Below are 13,815 nucleotides of genomic sequence, written 5' to 3'. Positions count from 1 at the left end.
TCCTAAAAGTATTTGGACACATAACGAGTTTGAACATCGAAATTCCATGGCCTAATAATTAAACAACGACAAGATCATGGCACAGCACCCAACCTAGAATTGGAGATCATCTGGCTGGCACGCAAGCACGTTGAAACAAGCTTGCGTGGAAAGCTTAAAGCAAATGGTCATAATACTTGATTAGACATTAGTCACTACGCCTTCTAAGCTTTCTAAACCAGATAAAGCTTCTACAAAACTCAACAAACAAAATGGAACATTGGTGCGATATCCAACATCAAAATCTGCCGCTTGAAACAAAACGGAAGGCAATCAAACACATGCTAAGATGCCATCAAGAATAGCTCATATGCGAGCCTGCCACAGTATGATTGCTTGAAGAGAACAAAGTGCATTGAAGATACCACAAGTCAAGTACTAATTAATCGAAACAAGTCAGTGTGCCTTCAACATTCTGCCAAAATTAGATAGTACATGGGAGTTAATAAACTAAGCGATTAATTTCTACAAATCAACTTCACTAATTTCACAGCTGACCAGGGCATATTGTGTACAAAATGGAATAACCTATACCCAACAACCCATTTCTACATCTCGTCCACCAGAACAGAACTCTAGGTACATGTGGAGCAAGGAATACCACTATCTCGGGTGTACTTTGGAGTCTTTGACATAAACAGATGATACTGATATGAGGAGCACGCACACAAGTACAAAAGAACATGCTTGCCAGTTGCCACGAAGGCATAAACCAAATGAACCGCGAGATTATAATTGCAAGTACACAAGTACACAGAGGCATATCCAAGGCATCACATATCCAACACACAACATACAAAATGGAAGAACGTAAAGGGAAGAAGACATTTCTGCATCTCAGCAACCAGACTGTAATTGTGGAGCAATCAATTTCATCAGTCAAACTAATTTGTCCAACTCGTTATGGAAAAGCCATTAAGTTATATATCACAATTTGAACTAGTATTGTGGAAACTACACCAAAAGCACCAAAACTGAATCATGTCAACATTATTGGACTGAACCAGAATTGGAAAGAGAGAACAGCTACAGACGTACATTTGACTCGCAGTGCCACACCTGAAACTATTGTTGTTATATTCTTGCCTTGTTTAAACAGAAGAGCTTTTGGCTACATAAGGTATTTAGGTCGGCTAAAATATTAATGGTTTAAATAACAACATTGGAGAGAAATACTGAACATCCTAGCTTATTCATTTATTTGAAATACTCCTTTCTATTATGGGCTTCAAGCTCATAAGCATATACATTTTAGAAATATTTTCAGCCAAGTTAGTACAAAATGAAAAGGCCATTCAATTTGCAGATATATTTGTCAACCATAGCTTATACATCAACAAACATGACAACGAAAAAATAGAAGTAAAACAGATGATAGGCCAAAACAGAAGTATGTGGAAAGAAGAAAGATCAGTATTCAGACATGTCAGGTAAAATAGAAAATAGAACTGCAACCCTGATTGGTCTTCAACACCCCTCGGGAGTACTCTGGAGTCCGAGTGCCTTGGGAACATGCATTCACAAGATGGTGTCGTTTGTATGATATCTGAAGAAACTATTCGAATAAATCTGAAACAACTTATCTAGCTGGTAAGCCAAATAAGTTGTTTCATGGTTATGCTTACTGATCTTTTCTTGAGATTTCGTACAAACGAGATGCTCGGACCCAGTCTCAAGGGTGTGGAAGATCAGGGCTGCACTAGTAAAAAAAGAGGCTTTGGTTCAGAGATACCTGGAGCTTTAGTATCGGACCGATTATGAACCCAGATTAAAAGGGTACATTAGCACCGGTTTGAAAGGCTAGAGTTTTAGCACCGATTCGTGCGGGACCTTTAGCACCGGTTCGTGTCACGAACCGTTGCTAAAGGGTTTCTGTCAGCCGTGAACCCTTAGCACCGATTCGTGTTACGAACCGGGGCTAAAGGTGTACCCTTTAGTACCGGTTTGTAACACGAATCAGTGTAAAGGTTTTTCTGCTCCCCACGCACCTTTACCCTGCGTGGATCACATTTTTTAGCTCTGTAAAATACAAAAGAAAATGATAAAAAAATTAAAAAATAATTTTTTTTTGAGATTCCTGTATGTTAGGCAACCTACTATTAGGGAAAATTAACAAATTTAAATTATGACTTTTTTTGCATAAAAAGTTCAGAAAAAGGTAAAATGGCATTAACTTTTACGTACGACGTTGGAAAGAAGCGTATAAAATATCAAAATGATGGTGGCAAGCAATAAACATATTTGTTGCCGTCTTCCTCAGGAGATGAGATCCTTAAACCCTAGCCGCCGCCTCCAGCGCACCGCCGTCTTCCTCCTCACGCGCGGCCACGGCGCCGAGTCGCCGACGTCCGCGCCTCCAGCCTCGCCACCCTCCCTTCCACCCATACAACCTCCGCCCTAGACCTGGTAGAACCCTAGCGTTACCAATTTGGTATCAGATTGCTCCGGATCGATCATGTCTTCGGGCCTTCCCACCGCCTCCATTGCCGGCACCACCGGCGCGCTCGCGGCCACCACGAGTGCGCCGCCTATCACCTCCGGGCCGGCTGGCTCCGTCAACCTTGCGCCGGTCCTCGACTCGGCCGCTGTCCTCTCTCCGGCGGAGCTCTCGACGGCTGTCCGCGACCTCACCCTGGCAGTCTCGAACCTCCGGACATTCCTCCAGGGGCCCTACACGCCGTTTCCGCCGACCCGGGGACCGCCGTGCCACCATCACCGCCACCAGCCGCGACGCCCGCTCCGCCTCCGTCGGCCGCCGCCTCCCACCAGGGACGCAGATCAGGTTCTCGCCATCGCCGTCCCAACTCCCGGCCTGGCTCAACGCGCCCGTCTTCACATCGGCGCCCACCCAACCGACAGTGCTCCAGCAGGCCGCGCCACCCACGGCCACCACCATCGGCGGCTTTGCCAGATACGGTGACCCGTATGCGAGGGGTCCATGGTGCCGCACTACTCGTCCCCCGCCGCGATGGTTCGTCACGAGGGAGCCTACGCCGTCGCCCCGCACGTACAGCAGTCACCCCGCTTCACCAAGCTGGAGTTCGGCATCTACGACGGTACCGTCGACCCCCTGAACTGGCTCAACCAGTGCGACCAGTTCTTCCGGGGCCAGCGGACACTGGCGTCCGACAGCACGTGGATCGCCTCCTACCACCTCCGCGGCGCCGCCCAGACGTGGTACTACGCCCTCGAGCAGGACGAGGGCCGGATGCCTCTGTGGGAGCGCTTCCGCGACCTTTGCCTCCTCCGGTTCGACCCCTCGTTTTGACCCCTCGATACGCAGGAGCCGGCTGGCAGAGCTCGGCCTCCTTCCCTTCACCTCCTCGGTGCAGGCCATCGCCGACCGCTTCTAGACATTGGTGTGCCATGCGCCTGGCGTCACGGCTCGCCAGCGCGCCGAGCTATTCGTCGGCGGCCTGCCCGACCATATCCGCGTCGACGTGGAGATGCGCGAACCACAGGACCTGCAGACGGCCATGTACTACGCACGTGCTTACGAGCAACGCGCCCTCGCCATGCACCACTCCTTCCAGGGCCGAGGAGTGCGTCCTTTCCCCCACCCTGCACCGTCGGCCCCGGCCGCCCCGCCCTGCCGACCGCCCCCACGGCCCCAGCAGTGCCTACGCTCCTCTTCCGCCGACTGACGATGGCCGAGCAGCTCGAGCGGCGTCGCAAGGGCATGTGCTTCAACTGCGACGAGCCCTACGCGCTAGGTCACGTGTGCGCTCGCATGTTCTACTTGGAGACCGTCGATGATGGGGACGTGGTGGTCCTCACCGCGGAGCTCGACGGCATGACCCTCTCCGAGCCTGGCGTCACGACCTACGGGCCGGTCGATGCGACCGCCTTCATCGTCTCTCTCCACGCGCTGGCGGGCATCAAGACGGCGAAGACCATGCTCCTTCCGGTGACGATCAATGGGGCGCGCCTCACCGCGCTTGTGGACACGGGTTCGATGCACAACTTCATGTCCGGGAACGCCATGCGTCGTCTAGCACTGCAGCCGTCGGGAGCCGACAATTTCAGCATCACCGTCGCCAACGGGGACCGCCTTGCTTGCCAGGGCGTGGCCCGGCAGGTTCCCATCCTCATCGGCGACGAGCACTTCTCCATCGATTGCGTTGGCATCAACTTGGGCTGCTACAACTTCATCCTCGGCGTCGACGTCCTGTCCACACTCGGTCCCATCCTCTGGGACTTCGACGTGCTGACCCTCATCTTCTGGCGCGAGGGCGGCTACCGCGTCCAGTGGGCATGCATCGGCAGTACAGGGCCCGTGACCCCTCAGCTCCAGCTGATGGCGGCCGCGCTCGACGAGGCGCACCCCTCCTAGCCGACCTCCTGCAGCAGCACAGCGACATATTCGATGAGCCATAGGGCCTACCGCCGGAGCGCCCCTGTGACCACCACATCCACCTGCTGCCGGATACGGCGCCTATCGCCGTGCGCCCATACCTCTACCCCCAGCTGCAGAAGGACAAGCTCGAGCGTCAGGTCGCGGTCATGCTTGCACAAGTCATCATCCGGATCTCGACATCACGGTTCTCCGCGCGGGTGCTCCTGGTGCGCAAGGCCGACAACACGTGGCGTTTCTGCATCGGCTATCGCCCCCTCAACGCCAGGACGTCCAAGGACAAATTCCCCATCCCCGTCGTCGATGAGCAACATGGGGCGTGTTTCTTCACCAAGCTCAACCTGCGCTCCGGCTATCATCAGGTGCGGATGCATCTGGACGATATCGCGAAGACGGTGTTCCGGACACATCAGGGCCACTTCGAGTTCTTGGTGATGCCATTCGGCCTCTCCAACGCGTCGGCGATGTTCCAGACCCTGATGAGCGACGTGCTCAGCCCCTACTTGCGCCACTTTGTGCTTGTTTTCTTTGATGACATTCTTATCTACAGTTCATCGTGGGTGGAGCACCTGCAGCACGTGGCCATCATCTTCAATGAGGTTCGAGCGCATCGTCTTCACCTCAAGCGCTCGAAGTGCTCGTTCGGCACGACCTCCGTCGCTTACCTGGGACACGTTATGTCGGCGGAGGGAGTCGCGATGGATGTTAACAAGGTCGCCGCCGTCGCTACGTGGCCGACCTCGCAATCACCGCGGGCTCTCCGCGGCTTCTTGGGCCTCGCAGGTTACTACCGGAAGTACATCCGGGACTTCGGCCTCATCGCCGTGCCACTGACCCGCCTTCTGCACCGCGACGCCTTCTCATGGGACGCGGAGGTGATTGAGGCGTTCTAGTCTCTCCAGCAGGTGCTCACGACGGGGCCCGTGCTCCAGATGCCGGACTTCGACAGGCCATTCGTGGTGGATTGCGACGCCTCCGGCATTGGCTTCGGCACCGTCCTCCACCATTGCGATGGGCCACTGGCCTTCTTCAGCCGCCCGTTCGCTGCTCGCGATAACAAGCTCGCGGCGTACGAGCGCGAGTTCATCGGGTTGGTCTAGGCCGTGCGCCATTGGCAGCCCTATCTCTGGGGGCGAACTTTCCGTGTTCGCACGGATCACTACAGTCTGAAGTTCTTGTTGGACCAGTGTCTCTCCACCGTTCCGCAGCACCAGTGGATCAGCAAGCTCTTCGGCTACGATTTCACCGTCGAGTACCGTCCGGGCTGTCTCAACACGGTCGCCGACGCCCTCTCCCACCGCCACACTGACGAGGTCGCGAACGACGTCGCTGTCGCAGGCACTGTCCTGTGCATCCGCTCTGGACCGTCCTTCGCCTTCATCAACGACATCCGCCGGGCTACCTTGGCTGCCGCGGACGCCCAAGATCTGCGCCAGAGCCTTGAAGCGGGCGAGCTAGCGGCGCCCGCTGCCTGGAAGATGGGATGCTCCTCCATGGGTGCCGCCTCTTCGTGCCAGGCCATGGCGACCTTCGCCATCAGGTCCTGCTCTTGGCACATTCTGCGTGACACGAGGGCGTGCAGAAGACACTCCACCGTCTCCGTGCTGATTTCTACATTCCGTCTCCGTGCTGGTCCGCGACTAGGTAAGGTCGTGCGTGACGTGCCAGCGTAACAAGACGGAGACGCTGCGGCCTGCAGGTCTGCTACAGCCGCTGGACGTGCCCTCGCAGGTGTGGGCTGATATTTCCATGGACTTCATTGAGGGCCTCCCCAAGGTGGGCGGTAAGTCCGTCATCCTCACGGTGGTCGACCGCTTCTCCAAGTATGTGCACTTCATCGCTCTCGGGCATCCGTATACAGCCGCATCCGTGGCGCGGGCATTCTTCGATGGCATCGTCCGCCTCCACGGGTTCCCTTCGTCCATCGTCAGCGATCGTGACCCCGTGTTCACTGGTCATGTCTGGCGTGATCTCTTTTGGCTGGCTGGCGTCAAGCTTCGCCTGAGCACGGCGTTCCACCCGCAGACGGATGGCCAATCCGAGGTGGTTAACAAGGTGATTGCCATGTACTTGCGCTGTGTTACAGGAGATCGTCCACGACCTTGGGTGGATTGGTTGGCATGGGCAGAGTACTGCTACAACACCTCCTACCACTCCGCCCTGCATACCATGCCTTTCGAGGTGGTTTATGTGCGTCCACCTCCGCCGATGCTGCCTCGACGCATACGTGGCCAAAAGAAGTGTGCAGCAAATACATCCTCCGTCTTCTTCACACCAAAGTGACCCATCAATCCTGCTCCATGTGCCTCCTGCAACAACAAAAGACGAACGGAACTATCTAGGATGCATAGCTTGTTAGCTTACAGTTCTATGGTTATCTGGTTACAAAGTTTCATATAATTCTTGTTTCTCATGTGGATAACTATCAAGAGTAGTACAATGCAAAGCATCAAGCCTGTAGACATAACATACAGATTTGCAGAGAAGCAATGATGCGAACGGAAGTTCATACAAATAGCTACCAATTAAAACAGGAATTTTGTTTAATGGAAACATGTCCATCACAGTATTAAACCAAGAACTTGATATAGTAACACAGAACGGTCTAATAAATGAGCACATGCACTGAGTGAAATAAATTTCAAAATGACCACCGAACTATAAACATCCATCACTTCTTACCAAATTTTGCTTCTTGGCATAGCCATTTGTGGAGGTGATGAAGCTAACATGTTGCACAATCTATAGAATGACTGTCTAGCTGATGTGCTAATGTTCTGAAATGGTTCTGAAGGTAAGAAGACCTTCTGAATATAGTCCCTCCATCCGGGAATATGTGACTCGGATTTGTCGAGATTCACATGTATCTAGACGGTTTTTGATAAGTTGAAAGCAATATCTCAATACCATATTTTGTTACTCTTAACATCAATCACATCATTCAACTCGCCCAACAAATTTGTGTGAAACGACTGATGGATTTATTCTGTTGTCATCGTATTCCTATGAGCTACAGCCAGTCATATGATATCTATTACGAATGTCTTCTGCGTATATGTTGCTGATCTGATATTGAGTTTGTTTCTCCAGGTGAAGGGGTGACTGCTGGTCTGCTGCAGTTCTCATCATATCTGTCGTGTTGCATCGGTGTCGACAGTGTGGGCAGCAGGGTTTAATTGTTATTTGAAGCAAAAACTCATCGTGTCGTAGTCTACCATACTGTCTAATGTAGCAAGATGCTTTTGAATACTTAATCCGGGGAATTTCTGCCTCCTCAAGTATCACTTGAAGCCGGATTCCATTGTATCTTGCTTCTGTTACATAGGTTGTGCTTAGCAGCTCCTCACCAGCCATGAGCGTCCCAGCCCCATGTACCATCTGAACTAATATTTCTGTGTGTTCTTCTCAGCTGTGATTTGAAAAGCACGTCATCACACTGTGCCTAATGTGGTTGTTTACTCATGATTCACCAGTGCTTTGTTTTTTTCGTTGAGGTAAATAGCGGGCCACTGTAGAGTCGATCGAAACAAACTACTGCACTACATGATTATCTGATTAGAGAGATACAAGTTGTAAACTAGCTGAAGGTTAGGATATTTTCATATTGTTCTATATTCAATAATACTTAACTACAGAAATCTCGCCTCTTGGAACGATCGAACCTGATTTGATGTAGTATGAACTGGAATGTAGAGGCGGAAACTCCTGCCCTGAGGCTGAGGTAGCGGCTGCTGTTTGCTAGTACTTCGTAATTGTTCAAATCTATCGACCAGAAAAATTGTCCTTCTCGCAGCCATTTTAGTGCTGATGATGCGGGAAACGGTAGTGAGTCTTCAGTCACATGAACCCGGCCGTGTAGCAGCATTCCCAATCAGTTTTCTTCGGGCCGTGCAACTGTCAAAATGGCAGAAGATATTACAGGATGACTGACCTAGCATTAGTACATAATTTTACGGTGGAGGTTAACAACAGGAAATCATACTGTCACAAATTTCGCAGTTCTTGAATCAGACTAGTCTGTATTTCTGAGATCATGACAAACAAATGTAAAACTCAGAAGCACCAGATACACCAATGTACCTCCAATCACAGTTAATCAACGTGGAGTTTCTTCTTTGCATGCCTATACCGTGCCGTACATGTTGCCGGCGTTGATTAACAGCGATCGGATTTAGTACTAATTAGACTGCAGTATTCATGCTATCACTATAGCAGATGCAAATATCAATCCAACTAATACCCGGTAAGCCAATTTTTAGATTCTCAAAATTTCAAATGAAAATATGAAAGCAGAAAGATATTAGTTTTTGCCAGAAATTCATGATTATATATATATATATATTAAAATAAATTAATAATTACATCCCCAGTAGAGATTATTATTACTTAACCATTGATGTTTATTGAAACAATTGTTTAAAATTCAAAATAATAAAGAGTTATGATATCACACTCTAAGGGTTAATAGGATTGATATGATATTATTATCAGCAATGTTCAGTATTTCAAATAATTGAATAAGCTAGGATGTTCAATATTTCTCTCCAATGTTGTTATTTAAACCATTAATATTTTACCCGAACTAAATACCTTATGTAGCCAATAACTCTTCTGTTTAAACAAAGTGCAGATATAACAACAATAGTTTAAGGTGTGGTACTGAAAGATAAATGTAGTCAATAGCTGTTCGCTCTTTCCAATTCTAGTTTAGTCCAATATTGCCGAGATGATTCAGTTTTGGTGCTTTTGGTACAGTTTCCACAATACTAGTTAAGTTACAGTTTAAGTTAGATCAAATTGTGATATATAACTTAATTGGCTTTTCCATAACGAGCTGGACAAATTTGTTTGATGGGTGAAATTGATTGCTCCACAATTACAGTTTGTTGAGATGCAGAAAATGTGTTGTTTCCTTACTTTCTTCCATTTTGTATGTTTAGTGTTAGATATGTGATGCGTTGGATATGTGTCTGTGTACTTGTGCACTTGCAATTCTAATCTCGCAGTTCATTTGGTTTATGCCTTCGTGGCAACTGGCAAGCATGTTGTTGTGTACTTGTGTGCGTGCTCCTCATATGAGTATCATCTGTTTATGTCAAAGACTCCGAAGTACACCCGAGCTAGTGGTATTCCTAAAACGTTGATCAACGGGGGAAGATTTCCTCTCTTAGCTATACATTGTTATATAGATGATGAGACCTCTCAAGCAGGGAATTTATACGCGCTAGATAACACTCCGTTTAATTCGGTCCCCTTGGGACTCGAACTCGGGTGGACTGGCAGCACACTCGAAAGACTTGCCACTGAGCTAGCACTCAATTCTCAGCTAGTGGTATTCCTTGGTCCAAGATACCTAGACTTCTGTTCTGGTGGCTAAGATGCAGAAATGGGTTGTTGGGTGTAGGTCATTCCGTTTTCTCTATGAACCGGTCAGCTGTGAAGTTAGTGAAGTGTATTTGTAGAAATTCTATGCAACCTCCGTACGAAAAAAGATGCTGCTAATTTGTCAAAATTTATATGTATCTAGATGCAATTTAATGTATAGATACATCCAAATTTAGACAAATCCGAGGCATCCTTTTTGGGACGGAAGGCGTATATTAAATGTCTGGCATAATTGTGTACCTATGAAGGTAGGATGTGCGCAAACAAGTTTGTTGTTATGATGATTTTCGCAAGATTTTTTATATGTATCAAGACCTTTTTTTGAACTGCTAATATGTATGAAAATATCTATGTACCATACTTACATGAATGCATGTTCTGAAGGCACTCGGACTCCAGACTCCAGAGTACTCCCGAGGGGTGTTGAAGATCAACCAGGGTTGTAGTTTTATTTTATATTTTACCTGACATGTCTGAATACTGAGCTTTACACATACTTCTGTTTTGGCCTATCATCTGTTTTACTTCTATTTTTGTTGTTGTCATGTTTGTTCATGTATAAGCTATGGTTGACAAATATATCTGCAAATTGAATGGCCTTTCCATTTTGTACTAACTTGGCTGAAAATAATTCTAAAATGTATATGCCTATGAGCTTGAAGCCCATAATAAAGGAGTACTTCAAATAATTCAATAAGCTAGGATGTTCAGTATTTCTCTTCAATGTTGTTATTTAAACCACATATATTTTAGCCGACCTAAATACCTTATGTAGCCAAAAGCTCTTCTGTTTAAACAAGGCGAGAATATAACAACAGTAGTTTAAGGTGTGGCACTGAAAGTTAAATGTACATCTGTAGCTGTTCAATCTTTCCAATTCCAGTTTAGTCCAATAATGCTGAGATGATTCAGTTTTGGTGCTTTTAGTACAGTTTCCACAGTACTAGTAAAGTTACAGTTTAAGTCAGATCAAATTGTGATATATAACTTAAATGGATTTTCCATAACGAGTTGGACAGATTTGTTTGACTGATGAAATTGACTGCTCCACAATTACAGTCTGGTTGCTGAGATGCAGAAATGTTTGTTCCCTTTACTTTCTTCCATTTTATATGTGTTGGATATGTGATGCGTTGGATATGCGTCTGTGTACTTGTGTACTTGCAATTCTAATATCGCAGTTCATTTGGTTTATGGCTTCGTGGCAACTGACAAGCATGTTGTTGTGTACTTGTGTGTGTGCTCCTCATATCAGTAACATCTGTTTATGTCAAAGACTCCGAAGTACACGCGATCGAGCTAGTGGTATTCCTTGCTCCACAGGTACCTAGAGTTCTATTCTGGTGGCCGAGATGGAGAAATGGGTTGTTGGGTGTAGGTCATTCCGTTTTGTACACAATATGCACTGGTCAGCTGTGAAGTTAGTGAAGTGGATTTGTAGTTTGTTAACTCCCATGTACTCTCTAATTTTGGCAGACATTGGTCAACTGCAACGAAGTTTGAAGGCACATTGACTTGTTTTGATTAATTAGGAGTACTTGACTTGTGGTACCTTCAATTTGCTTTGTTCTCTTAAAGCAAGCATGTTGTGGCAGGCTCACCTATGAGCTGTCCTTGCTGGCATCTTAGAATGCGTTTGATTGCCTTCCATTTTGTATCATGCGCCAGGTTTTGATGTTGGATATCACGCCAATGATCCATTTTGTTTGTTCAGTTTTGTTGAAGTATTATGTGGTTCAGAAAGCTTATAAAGCGTACTGACTAATGTCTAATCAATTAGTATGACCATTTGCTTTAAGCTCCAGCCAGACGATCTCTAGTTCTAGGTTGGATGTTGTGCCATCATCTTGTCGTTGTTTGATTATCAGGCTAGGGAATTTCTATGTTCAATCTTGGCTTGTGTCCCAATACTTTCATGGCGATCTGGGGCCGTTCTTATGGCATATTGGGCTAATTCACACTGCTCTAGAGCTGGTGTCAATCTCGGAGTTACCGTAGCCGGAAGGATCATATATGTTTAAAACTTTAGAAAGGATTTCTAACAAAACCAACAAGCAATGGTAGAAGGAAAAAAGGAGACATCATCACGGTCTTGTGTATGATCGCTAGAGGGTTTCTGGGAACGATGGGGACTTTCATTGGTTGCGTGTTCATTTATATATGGCAACAACGGCAGAGATAAGTACATGGAAGATTACAACTGATAGAGGAAAACAAGGGATTGATCTTGATCTTATAACCCGATCAGATCAATGACATATCTATCCGAACTACCATCTATCTCTATCTGGACTTCCGTCTAGTTTCATCTGAACTTCCGTGATGTGACAATGCTAGGTGCAGGTTGTACTCTAACATTGTGTTGGTGAAACTTTGTACGAGTTCATCGGGCAGCTGGCAATAGTATCGCCCAGGGGCAACACGTCATGGAGGCTATCCTTGGCTGTGGCCCAATCTTCCCAACTTAATTTCTCTTTCAAACAGTAGATTGAGGCCGTAAAAAATCAAAATATATGTACATATTACAATATTGGCCCGTCCTATCTCATGGGCTGATGAAATTGGCCTCACCTAGTTTGATCGACACGCCCCGCCACTGGTATCACCTACATCGGGTACTCGTATCAACAATGAAATCTAGCCTTTTCGCAAAAAGAAAAGCAGTGACATAGTGGATAGTTTTGCAGTGTTAGAACAGTATACAATATGTGGTAGATAGTTATGCGGTGCAAGTTACGTGGTACTGTAGTTCCTCTTTTCATATTTCCATAAATGGAACATACGATCGTAACTTTTAGACCCCAATAGGGCGCGGCAATTCAGCGCGTGACCCAGTGTCGATCTGACACGTGGCAACCTCAAAATACGGAATTGACATCGCGTCGTGGACGAAAAGATCGGTCGGTTGGGGTTCAGTCGCGCCACGGCGCTTGGGCGGGAACGTTTGCACTCCATAAATTCCGTAACGTTTCCATAAGCTTATAAATGTGCAAATATCAATGAACATATATGTGGATGTTTTTGTGTGCAATTATTCAAAAAAAAAATAACACTGACTTTTGCAAAATCTCTGTAAGTAATGTTTGAAACTGTGGCCAACCATAGGACGGACCGTTGCTAAAAATTCCATACTAGTGCCAAAAGGACGGGTTTCACTCTTACTAGTATGGAATTTTTGTACTTATTTTGTATTTCGATGGGATTTTGCCAAAATTTTCTCGTGGAGTTTGCCAGATTATTACAGAGCAAACTATTTGGACTGGCCGACTGCGCACACTCACAGTCTTCTAGTAGTAGATCTTGGCGGCGCATCTGCTCCACCCCGCAGAGCGCAGAGGACAGCAGCCCACGGCTCGGCTCCGTCGATCCTCAAATCCAGGCCAGGGAGGAGCGCGCCGGGATGGCACGCCGCCGCAGCCCGCGCCCCCGTCCTCAAATCCAGGCGAGTCGGGACGCCGCTGGAGTGATCCGCCGCCGCAGCCCGCGCCTCCATCCACAAACCCAGGTGAGTGAGGAAGGAGCCGGGGTGACACCCCGCCGCAGCCCGCGCCTCCATCCCCATATCCAAGCGAACGTGAAGGGCGCCGGAGTGATCGGCCGACGCCGCCGCCGTAGGCGTGGCACCTCGCCCGCGGCTACTGCCTCCCTGCCGGACGGCGACGACATGCTCCGGGAGATTTTCCTCCGTCTCCCGCCGCAGCCGTCCTCCCTCCCGCGCGCATCCGCCGTATGCAAGCAATGGCGCCGCATCGTCGGCGACCCCAAGTTCCACCGCCAGTTCTGTGCACACCACGGGAAGCCGCCCCTGCTCGGCGTCTTCCTGCTGGGGGGAAAAGAGGAAGGTATCGTGTTCAACCCCATCCTTGACACTCCCCAGCAACGGCGGCGATCACGATGTGCTGTACTGCCGCCACAGGCCCGGCAGCAACTGTGACGATCACGATTTTCTCAACTGCCGCCACGGTCTCGTCCTCGTCAAAGACTGTGCGAGCGGCGAGGTCATTGTGTGCGACCCCATCACCGGGAAGCAGCGCCGA

Source organism: Lolium rigidum, chromosome 6 (genome assembly GCF_022539505.1).
Source record: "Lolium rigidum isolate FL_2022 chromosome 6, APGP_CSIRO_Lrig_0.1, whole genome shotgun sequence".
Lineage (NCBI taxonomy): Eukaryota > Viridiplantae > Streptophyta > Magnoliopsida > Poales > Poaceae > Lolium > Lolium rigidum.
Note: the sequence above shows the minus strand (reverse complement) of the source record.